At 38.8% G+C, this 12395-nt stretch overlaps 1 protein-coding gene across 7 annotated transcripts in view; it reads right to left on the bottom strand.

Annotated features, from left to right (window-relative positions):
• FHIT (fragile histidine triad diadenosine triphosphatase) overlaps positions 1-12395 on the bottom strand; it is a 1568898-nt gene that overhangs the window by 1219425 nt on the left and 337078 nt on the right. Inside the window, exon 3 of one of the 7 annotated variants that reach the window (XM_060402023.1) lies at positions 7675-7729. The exons of the other annotated variants lie outside the window; for them this stretch is intronic. The gene's annotated coding sequence lies outside the window, so the exon portion shown is untranslated. The remainder of the gene's footprint in view (positions 1-7674; positions 7730-12395) is intronic. 7 annotated transcript variants of the gene reach the window in all.

The raw sequence follows: 12395 nt of genomic DNA, 5'->3' as shown, positions 1-12395 counted from the left end.
TGATGGACAGGGAAGCCTGGCGTCCATTGTGTCACAAAGAGTCAGACACAATTAAGTGACTGAACTGAGCTGAAAATCAAAACTAGTTGGAAAAAAAAAAAAAAAGGTGTATTTTCAGGGTGGCATCATTCTCTTCCCTAATATTTCTAATCCCATTTTCATACTATAGATTAGATTACCAATTTCACTTTTTCATTTTACCCTTTCTGTGTATCCTTTCGCAAAAAAAAAAAAAAAGTTACATAAACAGGTGGACCTTCTTAATTCTTCCATCTTACATAAGAATAATGTAGCATGCCGTATGTGCCTTTCTATACATTGCTTTTTGCATTAATGATAACTCTGGGAATCACTCTATATAAATTCATAAGGATATTTCTGATTATATTCTTAGTACACTACTGTGTGAGCTTTACCATGACTCATTCAAGTAATCTCTTATACACAAGCATTTAGGATGTTTTCAACATTTCATAAGTAAAGATGATGACATAGGTGTTCATTTGAACAGAGTTAAACATACTTCTATATGCTGAAAAGTCATTTTTATATCAGTTTTTGTGAAATGTCTAGATATTTCACCAATTTTATACTTTTTATTTGTTTTGTCTTGGGGATGTTTCTCTTTTATCTCTTCAATTTTTAATAACTGCTCAATTCATATATAAAGAATGTTAGTTCTTTATCATAATGTATCCTGTATATATTTTCTTCCAGCTTATCACTTGTGATTTGGGTTTTTATTTTGTTTTTTTCTTTCCTTGCAAAAGGAATTAAAAATTTTTTTAATTACACAGAGTCAAGTTTTATGGTTATCTAAATGTTAAATTATAGAAAACTTTTTCTTGTGCTCACTTTATAAAGGAATTTTTGTTTATTCCCTGATGCCCAGAGGGTAAAGATTCCATCAGCAATGCAGGAGACCCACATCAAATTCAGGGTCAACAAGAACCCATGGAGAAGGTAATGGTTATCCACTACAGTATTTTTGCCTGGAGAATTCCATGGACAGAGGAACCTTGCAGGATGCAGTCCATGGATACACAAGGAGTTGGAGGTAACTGAGTATGTACACCCACACTATGATATGAAAGGATAAAACTGAGCAAGACTTGTGGGGCTTCTGGGCCTTTCTGTCTCTATGTCTCGACTACAGTCTCCATGATCTTCTCTGAGTTCTAAAAGTTCAGTTCAGTTGCTCAGTCATGTCTGACACTTTGTGACCCCATGCATTGCAGCATGCCAGGCTTCCCTGTCCATCACCAACTCCCAGAGCTTGCTCAAACTCATGCCCATCAAGTCAGTGATGCCACCCAACCAGCTCATCCTTTGTTGTCCCCAATTCTTCCTGTCTTCAATCTTTCCCAGCATCAGGGTCTTTTCCAATGAGTCAGTTCTTCCCATCCGGTGGCCAAAGTATTGGAGTTTCAGCTTCAGCATCAATCCTTCCAATGAATATTCTGGACTGATTTCCTTTAGGATGGACTGGGTCAATCTCCCTGCAGTCCAGGGGACTCCCAAGAGGCTTCTCCAAAACCGTAGATCGAAAGCACTGATTCTTTGGGCTTAGCTTTCTTTATGGTTCAACTCTCACATCCATACATGACTATTGGAAAAACCATAACTTTGATCAGATGGACTTTTGTCAGAAAAGTAATGTCTGTGCTTTTCAATGTGCTGTCTATGTTGGTCATAGTTTTTCTTCCAAGGAGCAAGTGGCTTTTAATTTCATGGCTGCATCACCATCTGCAGTGATTTTGGAGCCCAAGAAAATAAAATATCTCACTGTTTCCACTTTTTCCCCATCTATTTGCCATGAAGTGATGGGACCGGATGCCATGATCTTCATTTTTTGAATATTGAGTTTTAAGCCAGCTTTTTCACTTTTCTCTTTCACTTTTATCAAGAGGCTCTTTAGTTCTTCACTTTCTGCCATAAGGGTAGTGTCATCTGCATATCTGAAGTTATTGATATTTCTCCTGAAAATCTTGATTCCAGCTTGTGCTTCATCCAGCTCGGCATTTCGTATGATGTACTCTGCATGTAAGTTATGTAAGCAGAATAACAATATATAGCTTTGACATACTCCTTTCCCAATTTGGAGCCAGTCCATTGTTTCATGTTCAGTTCTAATTGTTGCTTCTTGACCTGCATACAGATTGCTCAGGAGTCAGGTCAGGTGGTCTGATATTCCCATCTCTTGAAGAATTTTCCACAGTTTGTTGTGATCCACACAGGCAAAGTTTTTGGCATAGTCAATAAAGCAGAAGTAGATGTTTTTCTGCAACTCTCTTGCTTTTTATATGACCCAACAGATATTGGCAATTTGATTTCTGGTTCCTATGAAAAAGAAATCCCCCAAAAAAACAAATGCAAAAAGCCAAATGGCTGCCTGAGCAGGCCTTACAAATAGCTGAGAAAAGAAGAGCACCTAAAGGCAAAGGAGAAAAGGAAAGATACACATCTGAATGCAGAGTTCAGAAGAATAACAAGGAGAGATACGAAAGCCTTCCTAAGTGATCAATGCAACAACAACAACAAAAAAAAAAAACAGAGGAAAACAATACAATGGGAAAGACTAGAGATTTCTTCAAGAAAGTCAGAGATACGAAGGGAACATTTCACGCAAAGACGGGCACAAAAAAGGACAGAAACAGTATGGACCTAACAGAAGCAGAAGACATTAAGAAGAGGTGGCAAGAATACACAGAAGAACTATACAAAAAAAGTCTCAATGACCCAGATAATCACAATGGTGTGATCATTCACCTAGAGCCAGACATCCTGGACTGCAAAGTCAGGCAGGCCTTAGGAAGCATCACTATGAACAAAGCTAGTGGAGGTGATGAAAATCCAGTTGAGCTATTTCAAATCCTAAAAGGTGCGCTGTTAACCTGCTGCACGTAATATGCCAGCAAATTTGGAAAACTCAGCAGGGGCCACAGGGCTGGAAAGGTCAGTTTTCAATCCAATCCCAAAGAAAGGCAATGCCAAAGAATGTTCAAACACAATTGCACTCATCTCACACATCTTGCTCAAAATCCTCCAAGCAAGGCTTCAGCAGTACATGAACCAAGAACTTCTAGATGTTCAAGCTGGATTTAGAAAAGGCAGAATTCCACAAGGGCAGATTTGAATAACTGCTAATCTAGGAAGAGAAGGTATGCAGAGACGAGGGAAGTGTTCTCTGCTTACTTGTTCAGTTGTGTCTGACTCTTTGCGACCCTATAGAGTGCAGCCCACTAGGCTCCTCTGTCCAAGGGGATTCTCCAAGAATATGGAGTAGGTTACCATGCCCTCCTCTAGGGGATCTTCCCAACTCAGGGATCAAACCCAGGCCTCCCACATTGTAGGCAGATTCTTTACCTACTAAGCCACCAGGGAAGCCCAAGAAAACTGGAGTGGGTTGTCTATCCCTTCTCCAGTGGATCGTTCTGACCCAGGAATAAAACCATGGTCTCCTGCATTGCAGGCAGCTTCTTTACCAGCTGAGCTACCAAGGAAGCCCTGCACATCCCCTGAGGGGGAACCAGGACCCCTGTTTCCAAGGCTGCACTGTTGTTGTCCTGGCTGCCCCTCCTTTGTCTTTGCATCTGGTAGCCGGGGAAACAACAGTGTAGCCTTAGGGTAGGGTCCTGGCTCCTCCTCAAGGGATGTACTACCAATGTCTTTAAGCTCTTTCAGACATCAGCATTCTTCACACCAAAGAAAGCCCACCTGAGGCTACATTAAATGAACCAGAGAAGCTCATTAAGACCAGATTAGAGGAGTGGAGGCCCAGCACACATCCTAATCTTGTCAGCACCTTGCTATAAAACTCCTCATCAAATCCTCCCCTGTTGGAACACATAGTTTTTGGCAGCAAGAGCCCCATATGTTCCTCTTTGCCTGACAAAGCAATAGAGCTATTTTTCCTTCTTCACACAAAACTCTGTCTCTGAGATTTGATCTAGCACAAGTGCACAGAGGCTGAGCTTTTGGCATCAAGGGCAAGCATATAGGAATAAAATACTATTTGCCTACTGGCCTCAGGGCAAATTCAAAGATGCATAAACTTTATTTCTACAGGCCTTTCATCTCCTGACAGTGTAGCTTTCATTTTCGCTAACCCCAGGTTTCCTCAGCAGGCCAGCTTCACGAGAGAGCTGCAAACTAAACCTAAATTACTAAAGAAGGTACTGCCCACTCATCATAACCACAGGAATCTTTCTCTAGAGCAAATAATAACTTGTAGTGCAAATTTACTTTATAATCATCTACTTTTATAAAGCAAGGATCACTTATATTTTATTATCTCTCATTGATGGTACATTTTCTCATTATTTTTCTTATCAAGTAATCTATGTTTGGGCTTCCCCGGTGGCTCAGACGGTAAAGAATCTGCCTGCAATGTGGGAGACCTGGGTTAGATCCCTGGGTAGAGATGATCCCCTGGAGAAGGGAACAGCTAACCACTCTAGTATTCTGGCCTGGAGAATTCCATGGACAGAGGAGCCTGGCAGTCCATGAGGTTGCAAAGAGTCAGACATGACTGAGCAACTTTCACACAATACAACAATTTATGTTTATTATAGAAAAACACAACAGTCAAGTTAAAAGAAAACTTCTGAAATTGTTAACATTATAGGACATATTACTATATTAATATATCCTTATTTGAAATATTGAATATACTGTATTCAGTAAGACTATATTTACTATATTATTGACTGTAGCCATGAAATTAGAAGACACTTGCTTTTTGGAAGGAAGGCTATGACAAACCTAGACAGTGTATTAAAAAGCAAAGATATCACTTAGCTGACAAAAGTCCATATAGTCAAAACTATGGTCTTTCCAGTAGTCAGGTACGGATGTGAAAGTTGGACCATAAGAAAGGCTGAATGTTGCAGAATTGATGCTTTCAAATTGTGGTGCTGGAGAAGACTCTTGAGAGTTCCTTGGACAGCAAGGAGATCAAATCAATCGATCAGATTCTAAGGAAAATCAACCCTGAATACTCATTGGAAGGACTGATGCTGAAGCTCAAGCTCAATCTCCAATACTTTGGCCACTGGATGCAAACAGCCAACTCATTGGAAAAGACCCTGATGCTGAGAAAGATTGAAGGCACAAGGAGAAGAGGGCAACAGAGGATGAGATGGCTGGATGGCATCACCGGTTTAATGGACATCAACTTGGAAGAACTCTGGGAAACAGGGAGGGACAGGGAGGAAGGGCATGCTGGAGTCCATGGGATAGCAAAGAATCAGACACGACTTAGTGACTGAACAACAATAGTATTTACTATACTTTCCATTTTGTTATTTATTTGTATTTTCCCTTAGTATAAAAATTTTCGATGATATTATCACCAACATAAGCATTTTTAAAGGCTATATGGTATTCCACTATATAAACTGTAGGGAAGAGAAGTGGAGCAGAATTTACCACCCCAAAATGTCTCTTTCACATGCAGATTATTTCAAGCTGAAAACCCCAGAGGCCCAAAAGATTCAGGAAGAAACTTTGATCTTCTGCCTAAGGCTAAAAGAATGTAGATACAGGACCTATTCCCTGAATAGATCTATCACCAGAGATAACTGCAAAGAATGTGGGTTAGGCCTGGTGGAAGCAGGGTCTAGAGATGAGTCCACTGTGTCCCACTGTCACTGCTTGGCCCACAAACATTTATTTACCAACCTTTTGCTTTTCCAACTCCTTGTTAATGGCTTTCCTTTCCTTTCAAGCCCCAAACCACTACCCTCAACATCTCCCCTTGTCTTTATCTGAAGATGCTTTTTAAGGTGAAGGTTTCAGTCATTCTAGCAAGCTACTGTATTTTCCTGAGTCTTTCCCATATAATTATTATTAAGCTCTTCTTTGACTTTCTCCTGTTAGTCTTTCTCGCATTGACTTAATTCTTAGAACAGACAGAAGAACCTAGAAGGGTAAAGGAAAATTTCTTCCTCCCCAACAAAAGACAGAAAATATTTAATCATGTATTATGCACTTAGGATGTTTGGCTTTTCTGTTTACTATCATAAACAATAAAATTACTTAAAGACACATGCCTTTGTGAATTTGTCAAGATATCTCTTTAGGATAAATATATAGACATAGACTTGTTGGATCAAACAGTATACAAGAATTTTTTATATACACAGCTGAGTTGCCACCAGCAGTGTTTGAAAATAACTGTTCCCTTTACACACACCTACCCCACTTAGTGTTATCATTCTTACCAATGCCTTTTTATCTCAATTTCTTAACACAAGACTGAACAGCAAATGTAAAGCTCCACTGAAGCACAAGACAAACAAATTCAGAACAAAATATTACTGATGTGTGTCTAAAACATTGCAAAACTCCTCCCAGCCTCTGAACATCTATAGAAACATCTGAGAAACCACTTCATTCAAACACAACAATTTTTTTACTCTGCCTATACAGCTTAGTCTTTAAGACCTTAAACTTCAGTGCAACTTCTGAACAGCTCTTCCCATTCAATAGGAGCTCAAGCTTGGTTCTGATTGTAAATAAATAAGAAGGTCCCTAACCAAGAAGCATAGACTCAAGAAAGTTATAGGAAGAAGCTTACATAAAAGCTTCTCCCATTAGGTCTGAAATAATTAAAACTCCAAGATAATTCTCCCTCATCAGTTACTGGCTAAACACATTTGCCTTAGAAATTTTCACTTCAGGTTCTAGTCTAATGGCCCACACTTCTAAATTACACTTTTAATTGAAAAGCAAGAATACAGAATTTTTTTTTTTCACGACCATCTGTGCTTTCCGAAGAACACGTGACTGCTACTGATAAATCCACTATTTTGCACACCCCAATCTTTATGTTTAGGGTTTGAAAGGCTTAGGAAAATAATGCTGTTCCACAAAAACAGTATGTGATCAGAAACACTTGCTTTAAAATTTTATATTTGGTGTGTGAAACTTCTTAACAAGTGTTTATTAAACTGCATAATTTCAAAGCCTGAAGTGGTATATTGCAATGTTTTCCTGGGAGTTGATCACATTTGCATATCCTTTTACACTTCTTGGGAAATTAATATTGCCTTTTGTTTCTTGAACTTAGCTAATATAACTTGCCATTTTTACTTTTCATTGCTATGAGTAATACAGAGTGAACCCCCAAAGGGATCCCTGCAATGCCTACATAAGCTTTATTCTCTTGCTGTTACATTTTTTCATATGAATACGTTAAATCAAGATTAATAAACCTTTGCAGAATTCACTGGCCTTGCAAAAAGGCAAGATTCATAATGGTAAAGGCTGCCCAGTGAGTAAAGGAAAATTCCTGTTAAAACTGGAGCCGAAGGCCAGGGTTTACAGAGCCCTCATTACATCCAACAGCTTGCCAGAGATCCTTCACCAAGAAAGGAATATTTCAACAATGGCTCAAGTCTAAGCAACAGTGGCTTCACCACCAAGATACAAAAACCCAGCTGGTGAAAATTAGACTGCTTTCTTTCAAGCAAACTTCTTTGTCAGAAGTTTAAACTGACCATGATTTTAGGATTTTAAAAATTCCAGCTGAAGCACACGAGGTTGAAAATGGGATGATAATCAAAGAAAGAGTACGGCAGAAGCTGAGAAAAGAGGAACATCAGGAGTAGCTAAGAACTCCACAAAGCAAATCAAATGCAGAAAAGGGAAATCCCTGAAAATACCACATACCACACTAGACAAAGGTCACTGGAAGCCTCCAAGGATCATCCTTCACTCATCTGCCCTGTAGAGGAGAAAAACAATGGTCTATCTATTGCTCTGAGTTCTTGGCTGAGACCCCTATAAAATGAGATTTAATGGAGAAAAAAATTTATATATGTACAGGAGCCCCACAACATGAGACTCAAAAAGCAACCAGAGGATTGAGGCTGATGTGTTGATACTATCCTGAGTTAACGGAAAGGAAAGGGGTCTGAGACTTCAAAGTTGTTGTTGTTGTTAAGTCCCTAAGTTGTACTGGACTCTTTGTGACCCCCTGGCCTGTAGCCTGCCAGGCTGCTCTGTCCATGGGATTTCCCAGGCAAGTATATTGGAGTGGGTGCCATTTCCTTCTCCAGGGGATCTTCTGACCCAGGGATAGAACCCACCTCTTCTGTGTCTCCTGCATTGGCGGGTTGATTCTTTACTACTGAGCTACCAAGGAAGCCCAAGAATTCAAAAAGAGGAAGGCAATCTACATGAAGGTGAGAGAAGTCTGGAAAGCAAAGGTTATCCTGCCAGGCAGGTAAGTCACTCTAATTAAAAAGTTCTCTGGCAATAGCTATCTTCTCATTCTAATGTAAATTTCCTTTTAAAATATAGATTTTCCTTACAATATAGATTTTTCCCTACAAAAATTTAGATCTACAAATGTAGAATTCCTTAACTTCTACTCTGTTTTCAGAGCTTCTCCTATGTTGCAGTTTCTTAAATACAATCAGCTTAAAATAACCTTTATGCCAAAGAGGCATATTTTGGGGTGGCCCATTCTGCTCCCCTTCCACCTCTCCCAGCAGCCGCTCTGTCTAGTTGACAATTTAGTCAAGGCCAGGAAACCTAAATAGCAACCTGAAAGAAAAGTTGGGAGCAATTTCAAGATACCTGACCACTGGGATAAATACCCCATACCTGTCAGAAAGCTCTTTCTACTGTAACATTCAGAAAACAAAGATCATGGCATCCGGTCCCATCACTCCATGGGAAATAGATGGAGAAACAGTGGAAACAGTGTCAGACTTTATTTGGGGGGGCTCCAAAATCACTGCAGATGGTGACTGCAGCCATGAAATTAAAAGACACTTACTCCTTGGAAGGAAAGTTATGACCAACCTAGATAGTATATTCAAAAGCAGAGATATTACTTTGCCAACTAAGGTCCATCTAGTCAAGGCTATGGTTTTTCCAGTAGTTATGTATGGATGTGAGAGTTGGACTGTGAAGAAGGCTGAGTGCCAGAGAATTGATGTTTTTGAACTGTGGTGTTGGAGAAGACTCTTGAGAGTCCCTTGGACTGCAAGGAGATCCAACCAGTCCATTCTGAAGGAGATCAACCCTGGGATTTCTTTGGAAGGAATGATGCTAAAGCCCAAACTCCAGTACTTTGGCCACCTCATGAGAAGAGTTGACTCATTGGAAAAGACTCTGATGCTGGGAGGGATTGGGGGCAGGAGAAGAAGGGGACGACAGAGGATGAGATGGCTGGATGACATCACTGACTCGATGGACATGAGTCTGAGTGAACTCCAGGAGTTGGTGATGGACAGGGCGGCCTGGCGATTCATGGGGTCGCAAAGAGTTGGACACAACTGAGCGACTGAACTGAACTGAACTGAACTGTCCCTTACACTGCTTTCACTTACTCTTCTCCTTGAAGTTCATTTTCAAAATGGTCAAGAGTCAGGGTAAGGGAATTCGGGGTCAGGATTAGAGTGAGGCAGTCAGCTCAGGCACAAAATTTAAGAAGCCACCACAGGAGAATTCTCAGTCTGAGGATGAGGGCAACAGAAAGCCAAGAACAACCAAGTGGGTGAGATAAAGTCCCAACCTAACCTTTAGGTGTGGATCTGGTCATACCTGAAGATCTACCCTTACATTTGTCACTTGAGTCATTATGATTCCTTTGGCCTAAGCTAATGTAGGTTCTATTCCCAACTCCTGAAACTAAAATCTCTTAACTCTACAGCCTAGGAAGAAGTCTTTCATGTTCCACCCATCAAGGAACTTATGAGAGCATTTGGGAAATAAGATGTAATAACTGGATTTCACATCATATGCCTCAGCTTTCCCATTTTACAGCTTTGTTCGTACATGCTCTCAAAAATTCACTTTACTCTTATAAACCTATATTTCATCATTTTCAAAACTGAAAAAATCATTTCTTACTTTTTATGATATTATTTTGACGATCAAAAAGACTATGTTGTTGAAATGCAAAAAGAAAAGAGAAAAAATATTATGATTATGACATCACAAACTAATCTATACACAAAAATGAAGTGGCAAATGATGATAATAAAAGAGAGAATTAAGAGGCATTATAAGACTCAGTGAATAATAACCATAACTAATGACATCTACCTAGTGCATGCTTTGTGTTAGGCATTGTGCTAAGTTCTTTAAATACATCATATCATATCATTTAACATTCTCAAACTTCAAAAGCCCATTTTTAGGTAAGGCTTAAAGAACAAAAAACACTTTTTAAGTTAAAAAAGTAAGTGCTGGAAGCAAAATAAAACCCAGTTCTGGGCCACCAAAGCCAATGCATACTTGTAAGTGAAATAAAAGATATGAGGGAAACACTCTGTAGAATATAATTCAGTTATTTAAAAAATCCATCATCATATAATTGATTTAGCAATTCTATGGCTTTATGTAGAACTGCGCATAATATATCTAACATTTAAAGTCTAGTCATGTAATATCACAAGTTAATAAATAAAGTTGCACTATTTTCTAAACATCTGGATTACTAAGCCAATTTTACACATTTAATTCAGCTATTTGGTGTCATAAACATGTAGAAAAAAAATCATAGGGAAAAAAATGACTGTACATCTGGCACAAAGATGGCTACAAGAATTGGACTAATGAAGACTAAGTTATGTTTTTCCATCCTGTATCCTCCAGAGGATGAATACACCAAATATAACTGTTTCCAAAGTAACCATGATCAAGATAGGCGACTGCACAAAGGAGCCACAATGAAGAGGCTATGCTCAGCCCTCTTCAAAAGCTGAGACTTCCTCTCAGGATGAGAAACCTGTAGTTTCTTATCCTTGACAAGCTGACCTATAAACCAAAACAAGAGCATCACTTCTTTGTTCTTCCATTGCTTTGGTGCACATCAGATTGTCCAGAGGGAGCTCAATTTTTAACTCACTCATCATAACTGTCTAGAACTTCTTTTACTCATTCATTCTTTCAGTTACTCAATGATGCCCTCTATTTCCTGAGCCCTGGACTAGGGATCCAAGGTCCCAAACATCCCTGCCTAGAAGACTACGAAAGATAAGGTGTCTGGAGTCTCCATCTTTCCCCTCTCTTCCCCAGCCAGTGGTTGCTGTGAGAATTAATCCTGTGAGTTTTGGCAGCCCTTGAGGCTCAATATGATTAACTTTAACATCAAGAGCAATGACTAATATCAAAAATAAAGCAGGTGGTAGAAGAAAACATTAATTTTTTACAACTTTGATGTGGGGAAAGTCTTTCTATGATTCAAATCCAAATGTTAAAAAAATTAAGAAAATATTGAAAATTTTGACTCTATGAAAATTTAAAGACTCTCCTGCACAGAAAAAATAACCCATAAGCAATGTAAAAAAACAAATGTATGTATTCACTAGTTTTGTAATAAGCATCTGAAGAGTAAACCAGAAACTAAGGAAAATATTCACTGTGAAGGGTGAATAAGACCTCAGTGAAAGGGTAGGCATGAAATAGGACTTCCTGGGACAAAGTTTTATCTACGTTTGGTTTTTGAGCCATGCAAAGTTTTACATATTCAAAGAGAAAAAGATTGAGAAAACAAAACCTAAACTTGCAAGCAAGCAGGAAAAGAAGTAAGATGAATGACATACTGATAAAAATGACCACAGAGGACCAAAAAATGAATTCCAATAACTTGAATCTGGTACTCTGAATGTATATTCACAGTGGAAAGTCAGTACAAAAACAAATACAAATTAATCGTGAACTTTACTTAGTAGATTGGTTGTTAGAAGTAGTATTGATGTAGTATTTCTGAAACTACTTTTTGTATGTTACATACAGGATAGAGCAAATGAATCAATAGAGTGAACTCTCACAGTGGAATAAAGGAGAAACAAATATGAAATGAGGGAAGCTGAAGAAGAATATTGTGATGCTGGATTTGAATTGTAGGCTATTACATATATAGTATATACATAAATATCTATGTCTACAAATATATATATACACATATACCTATATGTGTGTGTATGTATACATTATATATATATATCTTAGGAGTAATGACAACAAAGTATCAATGCACCCATCTATTAGCCAAATCTTTGTTTCTAAATTCCATTCCCAACTAAAGGGAGGCAGTGCTCTTTGAAAAACGATTTATTCTTGGTCAGGAGAATAAGGTGAGAATACAAGGTAAGCTTAAAAGATCTTTTTTTCTTCAAGAGCATACTCAAAACTGAGGGAGAGATGTCACGAGGACACAAGAACTAGCTTTAGAGGGGATCCTACTGGCTAAACTGGGGACAATTTGAGCATCACTAAAGAATAAGGACCCTAACAACTCAGTGGTAAAGAATCCACCTGCCTTGCAGGAGACACAGGTTTGATTCCTGGGTTGAGAAGATCCCATGGAAGATTCCCAGGCAAAAATACCCTAGTATTTGGGTATTTAGAAATACCCTAGTCATTGGACATGA

Source organism: Ovis aries, chromosome 19 (assembly GCF_016772045.2).
Source record: "Ovis aries strain OAR_USU_Benz2616 breed Rambouillet chromosome 19, ARS-UI_Ramb_v3.0, whole genome shotgun sequence".
NCBI classification, from domain to species: domain Eukaryota; kingdom Metazoa; phylum Chordata; class Mammalia; order Artiodactyla; family Bovidae; genus Ovis; species Ovis aries.
This window is presented reverse-complemented; position numbering and strand designations above follow the sequence as displayed.